The sequence below is a fragment of the Erpetoichthys calabaricus genome, chromosome 17 (genome assembly GCF_900747795.2).
Source record: "Erpetoichthys calabaricus chromosome 17, fErpCal1.3, whole genome shotgun sequence".
In the NCBI taxonomy this organism is placed as follows: domain Eukaryota; kingdom Metazoa; phylum Chordata; class Cladistia; order Polypteriformes; family Polypteridae; genus Erpetoichthys; species Erpetoichthys calabaricus.
The window spans coordinates 94,195,453-94,211,839 of NC_041410.2; the positions used below are offsets into that span (position 1 = coordinate 94,195,453).

A 16,387-nucleotide genomic window follows, 5' to 3' on the forward strand; every position below is an offset into this window, starting at 1 on the left:
CTTCACAGATTCTATAGTTTATGCCTAAAATTTGTAACATTTATTACTAAAATATGAAAGTTTCTGTTTTAGCAATGTGTTTACACAGATTACTGTAGAAATGGAACACGCATGAAATGCATGTATTCCAAATAGCGATCTATTATTTTCATTCTAAAACTCCAGCAGTTCAGTCACTCCCAGATAATCAAACAAGCCATGAGCTGGGAAAACTTAGTGAACGTTCGGCGACGGTGGGGGATGGAATAGCCGGCTGCTCGCTGCTCCTCTTAATCGGCACATTTAGAAGACAAAAGAGAGGTGAGAACGGTTTTAAGATTTACGAGTTTTTTCGTAGACTCTGGTAATTCTAGTGTTAAAGCACTAATGGACAGACTTGCATAGGGCCAGTTTAGAATCTCCAGCTAACTTAGCATACGGGAATATGTGAGGAAAACTGGAGCATCCAAACATGGGAGGAATGTGGAGATTCCACACACAGACTAAACCAAAGAAACTGGGCCCAGGAGGCAGTAGCACAAACCACTGTGCCTGCATGCTGCCTCAGTTGCATACGGTTTTCTGTGTTGACAATTCCAAATGTGCATTTGGTTTTTATAAAGGTATCAAAATTTAAAACTTTGATTTATCTCTAATGTTCATTAATGTTTTGCTTTTTATTTTGGCACATATAGAAAGCATATAGGTGGTATGAATTTATCTCGTTTAGACCCATGATGGCATTTTTTATTTAATGTATTACATGTGTCAAAGGGTTATAATACAGATAACTATGTCAAAGTCAGTAAATGACCAAAAAAAATCTCAGGTGTGAAATGTTTAACATCAGAATTTGCATTTGTTAAATATTAAAAAGCAATAAACTTACAAGTTTGAAATCAGGACTAGAAGAAAAAAACCACAAACTGACAATCCAAGCATCATGTTGTTGTGTGTGTGGTTTTGTTTTTTTTTGTTTTTTTTAATCTTTTCAGAAAATAAAGCTGTTGGAGCCTAAGCAGCCATTCCCTTCCCATTCTCAGTAGCCAGCAAGGAAGAGGCAGCCCCCTCTTGTCAAATAAATATGACAAACCCCTCACTGAATCTGCTTGTTCAGCAGTTTGTATCAAATTGCCTGTCTTTAGTTGTTGCCTTGGAAATACGTTCCCTAGTGCATTTCAGTGAGTGTGTAAAGCAATGCTCTCGGTCAATAGAGAAACCGTATATATTAAATAAACCATGCACTCATCTTAGAGTAAGAGAAACCTGTGTTCTGTCAGAATATTTCAAATCTTGAATGCGTTTTCTCCAGCAGGTGGTGCTCATATACTAGTCCTTCACGTTCATGATGAGGGATGTTGTGTTGTGGCTCTGATGTTTGCTTATGTCCTTGTCCCTTTTCTCCCAAAGCCATTTCATGCTTGGATAAACGCAATTATACCCTTTTTATGCATTGTGAACTGTGACCTCTTGTAATTGAACAGAGTATTTTATGCTGTGGCGGGGTGGGGGCTGTAGTTGGCAGGATTATAAAGAAATCGTTCAATCAATAGTGACAGTCTTTTGAAATATTTTTATGATATCACCTTTAAAACAGAAGTAACTAATGTTTAGGTATGATTAAATTTTATTATAGCACAAGAAGTAATTACTGTTGCACTAGAGTGTATTAGACATTAAAAAAAAAATACTGCATGCTTACATTAAAATACTAAAACACCATACAGTTATCCTGAAGAAGCAAAAAATTGTTTTCCAGTGAGCTTGGCATAAATGTGCCCATAACAAGGACCACATGTAGTAACCATAAATGGTTATGCATGCAAAGGTGCCGTGGTACTGAAAGGATGCCATGCTAGAACCTTGATGGTGCCATCGTGAAAGGAGAAGATTCACGTATTTATTTAAAGGGTACATGGCATCTGACAACAGTTGATAGCTTAGTTAAGGAACCCTCCCCTCAAGGTAAATATGCATTTTAAATTTCTGTTTTTCCCTGTCCCTAGCACTGGCCTCTTCAAAAAATAAATTAGTCTCCATTTCCCAATTTATTTTCTCAGTTTCAAAAGAGAAATGATGGTGCATTCTCTGTATTACTGTTTAATAAATTCATTACTTTTTGACTCGTCCAAATGCAGAGGCAAGGTATGTGGACATTGTAGTAGGTCAAGCACAGCAAACAAACAGCCCTTCAATTCTTGAGTTAAATTGGTTTAGTGGCCATGAAGCTGGACGGGTGGCAGAGGTTTAATTCCCCTTGGTGCTCACCACACAGTGCTATACCATTTGGAAGTTATTCAAAAAATGTGCGTTGCTTTCAGGTGTTTTTGTTTATTATAAAATAAACACAGATTGATGAACTTCTATAGCAGCAAATTGAGAATAAAGGCCAATGTCTGACACCTAAATGGATGGGGGTGTTCACTGAGGTCTGCCATGACTTAACCGAGTTGATGTTCATCAGTATATCTGACATTCAGGCCTTACAAAAGAGAAGTAAAGCACTTAGTTGCTTGCCTATCTTTCACACCTTGGTTTCCTACAGTATTTTTTTTCTTCAGCACCTTAATATGAAAGCTCGGATTCCTCCACCTCCCACCCAAACTAAAATGATTTCCTTTCTTGTCCTGGCTGACTCCTTTCTTTCTTTCCTCCATCTCCTCCTCCTCCTCCTCATCTTTCTGCCTTGGTAACAGATGTTTGTATCCAGGGTCGTTTGAAATGGGAATGCGTTATCCCCCTCCAACCTTACCACCCATATGCCTGTACAATTTGTGAGGAAGCCAGACGGTCCCCTCCGACTGTGTGCCAGTCATTAAAGGGAAAATATTAATGTTAATTAAGGTCTATACTGTAGCTTTGCACCCCCGTTGGATATCTGGATTTAAAAAAAAAAAAAAAAAAACAAAGTGTCATGTTTCTCACCCAAAGCCCACACAGTAGATCTGTCATGTATATATTTTTCATTCCAAGTTGTTTCTTTTTGCATTGTAAATGTTAACTGGCCTTTATTTATATTTGCTACTAATTTTTATGAGAAGATAAAGAGGTTCCAGAGATAAAGAAATCGCCACCTTTAGTTGTCTTGCTAGCAGCTGCAGATGTCCTCGGTGATATTTTCATCTCTCTGTGTTAATCTGCCCTGAAGGTGATGTCTTGCACTTGGCAGTCTCCACACTTAATATGTCTCTAACGGGATATCGCTTTAACTTTGTGTTCTGTTTATCAGATACAGCATCCTGTCAAAAAAACCTCATTTGGCCACTGATGACATGCTGCGTGTGCTCTTCAAGTGGTCAGTCTCCAAATGAGAGACCTCGTCCTAACCAAACTGCATTCAGGTTGTTGATCAATTTTGAGGATAACAAACATCCGTTCAAAAACCTTGTTCAGACACTTGACCCCCTCGGAGTGATTTTTTTTTTCTTTATCACTCCCCTACCCCAGATGTAACTCCCTGTTCATAATCCAGCTTTCCTCCTTCACCTTTTGTATGGTGGCCTGATCCTGTTGTGTTAGCCTTCAGTCCAAATTCCATTTGTCTGTTTTTCCACGTCGCTGTGACTGCTTTCTTGCCTGTTTAGTTCTGTAAGGGAGGGCCATGTATTCATATTCCTGCCTTGTTGGTAGATGCCCTTCATGAGCAAAGGGTGTATTTCATGTTCATTTTCATACATTTTAAATCACTGTGTAACCCTTAGGTTGCCTTGTCCTTTGCACTCCTCTGAGTAAGGTCTCTGTTCGAGCCCGAGTTTGGACACTGACCTGCGTTGTGTACTGTAAGATAAACATTTCTATTTTTCTAATCTTTTATCAATATGACCCTCAGCGTAGAGTGTCAAAGGGCAGTTCTGTACCCCATGTAATTCTCAGGTGGTTGCTTCACCCAATTACATTTCTTAAACATATCGCCCCATTCAAACACAATGAATGCAGTTGGACCTTCTGTATGTTCCTGAGATGGCTGATTTTGTTCTTCATATAGTAGCCTCCATTCATAGTCCATTGATGTCACTTCAGCCATTTATGTAACTTAAGAGACTGCTTTTAATACTCCACATTAGACACGGACAACCAATCCCATGTGTCCTATAAAGGAGACACTGACTTCAAAACCCTGCTTGGCCTGGTTGACCCACACCTTTTCAACTTACATGTAGAAGGCTACTGACTACCCAGTTTAGTCCACGGAGTCCTGTGTGACCCCCAGAATAGCCAGTTTCTTCTTTTCTGGTCAGCAGAGAAGTCTGTCAACATGGTGTCTGTCTCATCTCCACGAACCCCCTTGAGTACATCCTGAGGTTCTCAACTTGCCCATTTGTATCCTACAGACCCTGGCTCGGTTTTGCATCCTTTTCCTGTACGAGAATGCTGCAGGGCCATATGTAGATGAAACTGCTTTTCTTATTTTTGCTGCTGCTTGTTGCCTTGTGGGAAGAGTGCCTGATCAGAAGGCCGTTCTCCTGTGACGATCCTTTACAGCCTGTGCACCTTTTTATATAAGGAGTCGCAGCAATCTGGAAGATTCCATCCCTTTTCCTTCATGGAAACGGAAGAACCTGTTATGACCGTTTGCCAGATGTGTTTATCTTTAATTCTCAATTTACTAATTAGCAGCTGGCATCTGTTCTAAATGAAGATGAGGAGGAGGAGGGGGTGTTCAATTTATATTTATTTTCTGTTTTCATCCAGCAGTGATGTTCTGCATAAAATTGTGTGGAGACTATAATAAGTTGTGAGATTGACGTTACTAGGTTACAATGGGAGAAGAACTCCCTCTGCAGTCCTGATAAGCAAAGAGCAGCTTGCGTTTGATTGACACCCCCGTATGTTGCATGTGAAATGACTGATTTTTATCAGGGCTTTGACTGGCAGTTGCTGTTATCTGGAACTTTTAGTTAAATTACGTTGGCGCCTCTCACAGCACAACAAAAGGTGACCTTTTTCCTGATGCATGTGGAAGCTGATGATAATAAAAAAAAGAAGGGGGAAGTGAGAAGTAAAAAAGATGCTGCTGCCGCCTTTTAATTTGTGTTGTGCTCTCCTGGGGCTGTGACGTAGGTGGGCTCCTTTAAGGGGGTTGTTTGGTTGAGGCCGACAGCAGTTGTTTGTTAGGGGGGGTTATGGGGGCGGTCTCCGTCTTGGTCAGAACCCAGCCCATTTAAACTGCCCTCCCTGCTAGCTAAACCCGAGGGTTTCATGATACTGGTTATAGACGGAGACAATATTGCTTTTCTTTTGAAGTCCTTGTAAAGTGTTTAAAATGTGAAAGGTTCAATACACTACATAAGAATTACAGAATTATTCAATTAAACCCTCTTGAAATCAATTTTCATAAGCTTACAGACAGCTTGTGAGGTATAATAGTTTAAATTGCACTATATGACTTGCTGGCTTGTTAGAGTTGAATTAAAACCCGCTTTAGTGCTTATTGTGAAAGAATCCATACACTGCACCGTACTGTTAGATTAATCACCCTTGAAGTGTATTATAAATAAAGAGCTTGTAAAAAAAGAGAACCTGCAAGGTGGTGTTTTATAATGCACCATATAAAATGCTAGTTGATCTATTTGCATTCAATTGTCAATTGCTTATGGACCCTGCCTTTTGTGAAAGGTACCACATACTGTGCACAGTTGTTCAGGTAAACCTCCTCAAAATGCATGGTTAATAACATGTTTATAAACACCATTTCAGGTATCTGTTTAGAAGGCACCTTTATAGAGCACTCATTGATTCATTTAGCTCTGAATTGCCATTTGTTTTTAGACGGTGCCTCATGTGAAAGGTGTCCTATTATTCAACATCACCAGCACCTGAAATATTGGGTCAATAAGTCGTGAACACCTCGAGAGGAGCCTGTTATAAAAGGTTCATTAGTTTTTTTAAAATTGGTGAATTTGGGGAAAGTGGTTTGCACAGCAGATTTGCTGTGTTTGTCTGGTGGCCTTGTTCACCGAATTTAGTTCTGAAAATTCACTGAGCGGCTGGCTTAGGAAAACTCCCCCCAGTCCCTACCCCCCTGGGCTCCATGATGCTTTGTGAGACCAGCCAGTGGTACATCACGGAACCGTAGCAGCCATGTTGGATAGGGATGTCACTCCCCAGTCTGTACTGCATGCCTGATTTGCATCTCATATGCCCAAAATATTCATGCGCAACTTAACGGTGCTGCCTGATCTGCTTTACTTATTAATGATTAATTTACAGTATATACATGCATGGGCGGCACGGTGGCGCAGTGGTAGTGCTGCTGCCTCGCAGTTAGGAAACCTGGGTTCGCTTCCCGGGTCCCCCCTGTGTGGAGTTTGCATGTTCTCCCCGTGTCTGCGTGGGTTTCCTCCGGGCGCTCCGGTATCCTCCCACAGTCCAAAGACATGCAGGTTAGGTGGATTGGTGATTCTAAATTGGCCCTAGTGTGTGCTTGGTGTGTTTGTGTGTGTCCTGCGGTGGGATGGCACCGTGCCCGGGATTGGTTCCTGCCTTGTGCCCTGTGTTGGCTGGGATTGGCTCCAGCAGACCCCCGTGACCCTGTGTTCGGATTCAGCAGGTTGAAAAATGGATGGATGGATATACACGCATGCATGGTGTCACTGATTGACACCACTGATTTTTTTTTTCCATTTAAATGAACAAGTCTGTAGAATTTTATCTATTTCACTGATCACTCCTACCACTTTCCTTTATGTGGACTTGTTCCCTGGACACTTTTTACTAATGTGAATTTCCCATTGGGATTAATGAAGTATCATATCCATCTATCTCTATCTATCCATCTAATCTATCTAATTTATCTATCTTATCTATCTAAAATGCTGTTCACAGAAAAGTCACCCTCTGCATTTTCAAACCAGCTTAATCCAAATTCAGGGTCATGGAGGTGTGTGAGCTAATTTTGACAGTTTCTGCTTTATGACATGGACAAATCCTAAATGGGACCCAGCTCCAGCATAAGCTTAAAAATGGCCACTTTTGAATCTCCGGTTAACGTAATATGCGTGTCTTTGGGATATTCGACAAAATCCCACTCAAACATGGTGCAAACTCCATCTGGACAGCAGTGAACTGAGGGTTTCAAATCCAGAGTGCTAGATTCATGAAGTAGCAACACTAAGTATTGTGTATGCTATTGCACAAATTCAGATATATTAAAATAAAAATATATACTGTATATTGTAGAATACATTGGGAGGATGAGCTGTTTGGCCTGAAAGGCACTATTTAAAATGAAGAGTAATCAGTCTGGCATCAGGTGTACGATACTTCGACTTCTCACAGGGATGCTGATTACTAAACGCTGACTTGCCTGCCTATCTTTAAGGAGGGGGCTTTCTCTAGAAGCCAACATATTTTACAGATCATCCAGTGGCTCCTTTTTAAATCGTGCCAGTGGTTTCAAAGTACCGCTTTAATAAGTGATGGATGCAAAAGAGAGAATCCTGAATTTACAAAGTGATCAGTATGTCCTGTTAAATCATGCATGGTGTGCTTGCTCTGAACAACCTGCTCTTCTTTTCACTTTGACATTTTAAAGGATGAAGTTTCCATTTAGGTCAGTAGTAGTGGAAAAAAATCGAATAAAAGATGGACACTGTTCATGTTGGTGGTGGTGTAGTTTTTACACCTTGATGTCTCCCACAGTTATAGTATTCTATTGACCATGGTGGGTGTATTCCTGCTAATCCTTTGTTTCTACAATAACATCAAGTTGGTGATTTAAAGGTCCCCACAGTGCTACCTGGCTCCATAGCTTTTTCCTTTGATTTTCGTGTTCATTGGAATTTTATTTTCATTTAACCATCACCCACTTGGCACTATCCCATCTGCCATTTGTCTGACTGCTTCCCGTTCCCTTCCAGATTTCTCTATTTATACTGATTGGCTGCCTTGGGCATTCCAGTGAGTCAGTCTGCTGTGGTAGTTTTCTGTTACCTTTCCATTTTAATTGTTCCATTTTATAACAGTAATATTTATTTCTATAGCACATTTTCATACAAATGATGTAGCTCAAAGTGCTTTACAGGATGAAGAAAGAGGGGAAAAAAGACAAAATATAAAAATAAAATTAGGTAATACTAATTAACATAGAATAAATGTAAGTTCTGATGGCCAGGGAGGACAGAAAAGCAAAAAAAATAAATCCAAACAGCTGGAAAAAAAACAAAACAAAATCTGCAGGGGTTCCAAGGCCACGAGACCACCGAGCCCATTTTAGGCATTCTACCTAACGTCATTGAACTCAATCAGTCCTCATGGTTTTCAGGCTTCACATAGAAGAACTTGATGGTGCTGGTCATGTGAACCTCTGGCCTTCAATCCATCAATGGAGGGACATCACGATGCTTTGATCAGGTGGTGGGGGCGCAGATCGACACGACAGAAAACCGGAAAAAGAACAGATGAGAAAGTAGGGGTTAGTATGGATTATGGAGCCACCATGAATGATAATGATAATTAAATGCATATACAGAATATCAGGATTTACAATGAAGCTATGAGAGAGCCAGTTAAAACAATGAGTTTTTAGCACTCCACCGTATTAGCCTGATGAGTTTCTATTGATAAGCTGTTCCGGATTTTAGGTGCATAACCGCAGAAGGCGGCCTCACCACTTCTTTTAAGTTTAGCGCTTGGATTAATAAGCATATACTCATTTGAAGATCTAAGGTTACGATTTGGAGTGTAAGGTGAGAGGCATTCTGAGACAAGTGATGGAGCGGAATATTGAAGGCTTTGTAAACCATAAGCAGTGTTTTAAAGTCAATTCTAAATGGCACAGGTAACCAGTGTGGTGACATCAGAACTGGTGTGATGTTCTTGGATTTTCTTTTCCTTGTTAAGATTCTAGTAACTGTATTCTGTACTCATTGCAATCGATTGATGTCTTTCTTGGGTGGTCCCGAGAGGAGTGCGTTGCAGAAATCTCGCCGACTGAAAGCAAAAGCGTGAACTCGTTTCTCAGCATCTTGCAATGTTATAAGAGGTCTAACTTTTGCTATATTTAAGTAAAAAATGCTGTCCTAGTAGTCAGATTAATATGTGATTTTAGGAGGCATGTGTGCCAATGTCGGTGCAGTTGTTGGATCAGCTGCTTCATTGATTCAGCGTTCTGTGTTTAAATCCCACTCCTGATTGCCTTCTGTTTGTGATTTTGGATGATCTCCCTATGCATGTTGGGCTTTTCCTCTGTGCTGTCTTGTTTTCTCTCCCAACATTTCAAGACTGTAAACTGGCCTGTGGCGAGTGAGTGATTCCTGTGGTGAGCCTTTACTCTGTTCACGGTTGGTTCCTACTTTATGATGGAGTAGATTCTGCAGTGTGTGCACACTCAGGTGAGTTAAGTTTGACGTGAATGGGTTGCAGCTCAAAAGGTCCAAGGCTGCTCCTCTTCTTCAGGGCTCTGGAGAGCTGGTGCCAGTCCCAGCATTATCCCTAACCTCACTTCAAAGCAGCTTCATCCATCCATCCATCCATCCATTTTCCAACCCTATGAACCCTAAATACAGGGTCACGGGGGTCTGCTGGAACCAATCCCAGCCAACACAGGGTGCAAGGCAGGAAACAAACCCAATGTGTGTGCAATGTGTGAACCAACTCTAAAATGGCAGTAGTAGTACCTAAAAATGAAAAAGGAAAAAGAAAAAGGCTGGGCAATTACTGTGATTTAAGTGGTTAGTCATTTGGAGTTTGTGCTTCCTGAGGAAGCACAATCTTCTTAAATTCATCTCACAATTGCCAGTGCATTCACAGATACTCAACACAGCTAAAGATGAACAAAACATCCAAATATTAGAGGAAAAAAAACACTTAGTTTGGTTAAATTGCTGGTTTGTCTTCTGTAAACAAATTCCAGTCGAGGCACAAGGAGGCAGCATATCATTAAATTTAATAGCCTGTTGTCCAACAGAGAAAGCTGGATCATGGCTGAGTTTGTTTCTTGCGGAGTTCTTGGTGAGTCTGCTGTGCCTAGGTGGTTCAAAGTGTGGACAGCTTGATGAACACTCGGATATAAACCACTGTGTTAGACACACAACCAGCAACAGCATGCATGAAGTGCTTCATTAAACACTGAGATCAATTTAAATGTAAAAATGGCTCTAAATTTGTTGAAACAAAACGCTGCTGCCATGATGAGTGGGGGGGGGGGGGGTCCCCAGGGATGAACTTTACATCCGCCTCTTTATATCATCAGCATGAAAGACCAAAAATTGAAATTTTCAATAAGTAATGGGCCATGCTGGCACTTGTGGGTTCACTGTCTTCACTCTATAGTGGGTTAAGTGGGTAAAGCGAGGCATGGAACCATTCAATGTGTTCACTGCAGAAAGTCCTGAGCAAATAAGCATCTCTTTAAATACTGAAGCTGCTTTGAAGGGGTGGTGCACTGGTAGCACTGCTGCCTCGCAGTAAGAAGACCCAGGTATGCTTCCTGGGTCCTCCTTGCGTGGAGTTTGCGTGTTCTCCCCGTGTCCGCGTGGGTTTCCTTCCACAGTCCAAAGACATGCAGGTTAGGTCGATTGGCGATCCTAAATTGTCCCTAGTGTGTGATTGGGGTGTGGGTGGGTGTGTGTGTGTCCTGCGGTGGGTTGGCGCCCTGCCCGGGGTTTGTTTCCTGCCTTGCATCCTGTGTTGGCATAGATTGGCTCCAGCAGACCCCCCGTGACCCTGTAGTTAGGGTTCATAAGGTTGGAAAATGGATGGATGAAGCTGCTTTGAAGTGAGGTTAGGGATAATCTGCTCTTTGAATTAAAAATAACTTGTGTGCAGAGACTAGCTTAGGACTAACTGGTTTTTGAAGAGAGTGTTTTTTTTTTTTTTGTTTTGTTTGTTAAGGAGAAATTAGCATTTTATTTAAATCTAATAGGTTTTGTGATGCCTACTTTAAGATTTGATGCCTTATCACGGAGTTCCTCACAGTCCAGCACTTCAGATAGAGTGCATCTGGAAAGTATCACTTTTTCCACATTTTGTTATGTTACAGCCTTATTCCAAAATGGATTAAATTCATTTTTTTCCTCAGAATTCTACACACAACACCCCATAATGACAACATGAAAAAAGTTTACGTTGAGGTTTTTGCAAATTTATTAAAAATAAAAAAACTGAGAAAGCACATGTACATAAGTATTCACAGCCTTTGCCGTGAAGCTCAAAATTGAGCTCAGGTGCATCCTGTTTCCCCTGATCATCCTTGAGATGTTTCTGCAGCTTCATTGGAGTCCACCTGTGGTAAATTCAGTTGACTGGACATGATTTGGAAAGGCACACACCTGTCTATAGAAGGTCCCACAGTTGACATGTCAGAGCACAAACCAAGCATGAAGTCAAAGGAATTGTCTGTAGACCTCCGAGACAGGATTGTCGCGAGGCACATATCTGGGGAAGGTGACAGAAAAATTTCTGCTGCTTTGAAGGTCCCAATGAGCACAGTGGCCTCCATCATCCGTAAGTGGAAGAAGTTTGAAACCACCAGGACTCTTCCTAGAGCTGGCTGGCCATCTAAACTGAGCGATCAGGGGAGAAGGGCCTTAGTCAGGGAGGTGACCAAGAACCCGATGGTCACTTTGTCAGAGCTCCAGAGGCCCTCTGTGGAGTGAGGAGAACCTTCCAGAAAGACAACCATCTCTGCAGCAATCCACCAATCAGGCCTGTATGGTAGAGTGGCCAGACGGAAGCCACTCCTTAGTAAAAGGCACATGGCAGCCCGCCTGGAGTTTGCCAAAAGGCACCTGAAGTACTCTCAGACCATGAGAAAGAAAATTCTCTGGTCTGATGAGACAAAGATTGAACTCTTTGGTCTGAATGCTAGGCGGCACATTTGGAGGAAACCAGGCAACGCTCATCACCAGGCCAATACCATCCCTACAGTGAAGCATGGTGGTGGCAGCATCATGCTGTGGGGATGTTTTTCAGCGGCAGGGACTGGGAGACTAGTCAGGATAAAGGGAAAGATGACTGCAGCAATGTACAGAGACAACCTGAATGAAAACCTGCTCCAGAGCGCTCTTGACCTCAGACTGGGGCGACGGTTCATCTTTCAGCAGGACAACGACCCTAAGCACACAGCCAAGATATCAAAGGAATGGCTGCAGGACAACTCTGTGAATGTCCTTGAGTGGCCCAGCCAGAGCCCAGACTTGAATCCGATTGAACATCTCTGGAGAGATCTTAAAATGGCTGTGCACCGACGCTTCCCATCCAACCTGATGGAGCTTGAGAGGTGCTGCAAAGAGGAATGGGCAAAACTGGCCAGGGACAGGTGTGCCAAGCTTGTGGCATCATATTCAACAAGACTTGAGGCTGTAATTGCTGCCAAAGGGGCATCGACAAAGTATTGAGCAAAGGCTGTGAATACTTATGGACATGGGATTTTTCAGTTTTTTTATTTTTAATAAATTTGCAAAAACCTCAAGTAAACTTTTTTCACGTTGTCATTATGGGGTGTTGTGTGTAGAATTCTGAGGAAAAAAATGAATTTAATCCATTTTGGAATAAGGCTGTAACATAACAAAATGTGGAAAAAGTGATGCGCTGTGAATACTTTCCGGATGCACTGTACATCTGCCTGTGAAGTTGCATCTTTGGTCACGGTGACTGCATCAGTTTTCAAACTTGTGACGCTTCACTCTTCGCCATTCCTGGCCACATGCAGTTTTCGCTTGTTAGTTTTCCAGCTTGATGCGATTACCCTGTGGAACACAGTTGCCCAAGTTTCTACCTTGAGAAACGGAACGGCTGTGCAACTTTTTTTTATTTATATTTATATAAATCGGAGGCTCGTTTCTGCTGCGCTTGTATCAGAGAGGAAATTTGGCATGGCCGTGCACTAACTAATTTAGTGGATTGTGGTTTGTGTGGATACATTCACTCTCTCTGGGGCTCATTAGTATTTTGCTGTTGCATACTTTATAAACCGTAAGCACTTTGCCACGTACAGATTCAGGTACAAGTGACGTGAATGAGGGACTCATCTGCAGGGCTATAAATAATAGAACAGGTTTATGGGATCATTACTGTATAGTCAGGTATACAGAGTGCAGTGAAATTCTTACTTGCATGTACTCATCACCATGCAACACGTTGCTGCTCTCTGGTGCTTTTTTTTCTATTATGTTTATATATAGAATTCATTCAGAATGTATTCAGACTACTTCACTCTTTTCATATTTTAGTTATGTTGTGACCTTATGCTAATATTGTTTAAATTATTTTCCCCCCACAAACAAGACTCCATAATTCAAGATTTTAAAAAGTTTTGCAAATTTATTAAAAAAAAAAAAAAAGAAAGAAAACAAAATTGAACTATCACATTGGCACAAGTGTTCCAGACCCTCTAGTCAGTACATAACTTGAGGCACTTTTGGCAGCCATTCCAGCCTGGAATCTTCTTGGGTTTGACGTGACAAGCTTCACTCACTTGGATATGGGGACTTTCTGCCACTCTTCTCTGCAGATCCTCTCCATCAGGTTGGACAGCTATTGACCGTTTTCTCTAGAGATGTTCAAGTCCAGGCTCTAACTGGGCCTCTCGACAACATTGCTGGAGCAGGTTTTCATTAGTGATGCTTCTTTACTTTGCTCCATTCAGCTTTGCCTCAACCATGACTAGTCTCCCAGTTCCTGCTGCTGGAAAAACAGACCCACAACATGATGCTGCCACCGTCATATTTCACTGTTGAGTGGTGCCCAGTTTCCCCCAGCTCATACTTTTAATTAGAACAGTTTAATCTTGGTTTCATCTGGCCAGATTATCTTGTTTCTCATAATTTCACAGAGTGTCTTTTAGGTGCTTTCTTGCACGTTCCAGCTGGGCTTTCGTGTATCTTTTACAGAGTAGAGACTTCCTTCTTGCCACTCTGCTATATAGCCCAGATTAGTGGTTGTCTGGTGATGGTTGTCTCAGATTTCCACAGAGGTGTAGTTTATTTATTTTTTCTCCCCTCAGCCATAATTTGGTTTCACTTCCTCTGCCCAAAGAAATCTCACTTACGCTGCGTTGAACGGCTATGGTGCAATCCCACAGCAGAGCGTCCATGTTCATTTGACCTTGGCTTCAACTAGACTAGCGCCCGAGTGCTGCACTGTTTGTGTTTGAACTACCCATAAGCCTTCACGGATGCATTGCATCTGTCTTCTGTCTGTTGCGGTTAACGCTTCATTTTCAAATTCTCCTTACGTTTTGGTTTACCCTTGTATTTCAGTATAAAGCTGCACTATAAAAAAGCAAAAGGGTCTGAATACTTTCTGAAGCCACTGCGTGTGTGTGTGTGTATATATAACACAGACATATTTAGAGAAAAAAAATGTACAGGTTTGCTGCTTTTGCCATTTTAGACGTTTTGGGGTGCCACGTGGTAGTCTAGTTTTTTACCTGTTGAAATAACTAAGATTGTAATGAAAGAAATCTGAAGTTTCAATGCTGATGTGCATCCTTCTGTGCTCCGTCTTAACACTGTTGCCTTCCTGTGAGCTTATAAGCCATAGGATTAGGGTGGAGGGTAGAGCCGATATCCTCATTGCATACAGGTGTCTCCCAAGTTGAAGTTGCCAATGCTGAGAGCAAAAGAAGAAAATGTGACTGTGCCTCGTCTAAACCTTCCTCTGTGCCATCCTTCAAATTGGACCTTGCCAAAGATATGATTACACTAGACAAAGAGCCCGTTTCGACAACGTAAGATGAAATGGGCACGAGTGGAATAGTATAATATATAAAGTATAAGCACCACAAACCTGATATATATAGGTGTATTGAATGAATGTGTAATTAGGCCTTGAGCTTTAATCAAAGTTGCCTTTCTCTTTGAATTTTTGCAGCCGTAAATCCGGCGCCTCCCACAATGTTGGGGTTGGATGTCGGTCGAAGTCGCCTTTCTCTTTGAAATTTTGCGGCCATAAATCCGCCGCCTGCCGCGATGTCGGTCTCGTAAGGTTTTTCGGGCAGCTGCGCAGAAGGCGCATTCGGCTTCGGACGGACGTGAGTGAGTGAGGAGACTGGCGAATTATGTATTAAGATGGTTCACATTATATGCTTTTATATTTGAAGTTTAATTATATAAATGTAGGACCTCTAGGAGATGTTTTGTAGCAAATGTTAGTAAGTAAAATGTTTTTCACATGTTCCAAGCTTATTTTATGTAGGTTGCCTAGTGAACCCGATCCCAAGGCAGAGCTTACGGTTTTTACCTAAATCATTAGAGTATAATCTGGTTAAGTGGTTTTGTCAGGGTCATCACAGTGAGAGATGGACTCCACATCATTGTGTTTTTACAGTGCAGCACTTCAGGCTGTAAGGCATTCTACCACAGAATCCTCCTGAAATTTGGTACCAGGCTCCATCTTTTCTTTTTTCTCTCCTCAACACTATGGGATTGCACTCACAAATAAGAACATAATACAAAAATAGATCTTGATGGGACTGAGTCTGTCAGATTCTGGTGAAAATAATTGTCCTGATTCTTGATATGAAGATTCAACCTTGGCATACGATTCCTTGTGTCTGAAGTTTTCCAGTTTGTAACCAGATCACTGTTCCCTCACACAGCTTCCATCTTTGAAATTCTTGTGCCCATTAAAAGCCCATTTCATTTTGATATCCAGGATGAGGCTGTAGCTGCGTCTTGTGTGAAAGTATCAAAATGGGCTCCAGCCAGGGTTTGATGAGCTTTATTAATCCCCCAGGGGAAACTGTCTGTTTACATGACCCTTTGGAGGTCAGAGTGCAAGGTCCGCTATCGTACAGCAGCGCCCTTGGAGCAGTTTTTAGGTTTAGGGTCTACTTGAGGGCCTAATGAAGTAGAATCCCTTCTGGCTGTAAAGGATTTTGAACCGACAACCTTCCAGATACCAGCGCAGATCCTTAGAAACTGATGGCGTAGTTTGGCTCTGAGGTTATCAACCCGTTTCATGATTTATGAGTTGGTCTTAGTTTGTTGATGGAGGAAGAAGCAGCACAGGCTGATGAAGAAGGTGGCATCACAATAAAAGTATGAATAAGTGAATGTTATACTACTATATGCCATCAGACTTTCCAGTAAACCAAAGAGCTTTTGAAAATGTACTGATAGGTGCCTGTGAGCATTCACTTTAAACATTGGTATCCATTTATTTGTGTAAAATATCCTTAGCACTTTTGCTTGTTTCCTCCCCCTTTGGAAATCGTATAGCGTATTCTTGATGTAGACTTTAAAGAGCGTGCGACATGAATCACTAGGGTAGCACCCGTGTTTTAAAAAAAATAAAATAAATAATTAAAGGAAAAGCATTTTGCAAGCGATATTGCGATGAAGGCTTGAAAGATACTTTAGTGTCCTTGTGTTCAGGAATGAGGAGCTTAACTACATAGAGTTATGGTCTAAAGCTTCAACAAACCGAATTGGGAGTCTCCATTGGTGTCATGAATGCCTAGCCA

General features: G+C 41.6%; 1 protein-coding gene across 1 annotated transcript in view; it reads left to right on the top strand.

Annotated features, from left to right (window-relative positions):
• The window catches only part of prkcsh (protein kinase C substrate 80K-H), an 86,860-nt gene that overhangs the window by 31,515 nt on the left and 38,958 nt on the right, over nt 1-16,387 (top strand). The window lies entirely within an intron of this gene.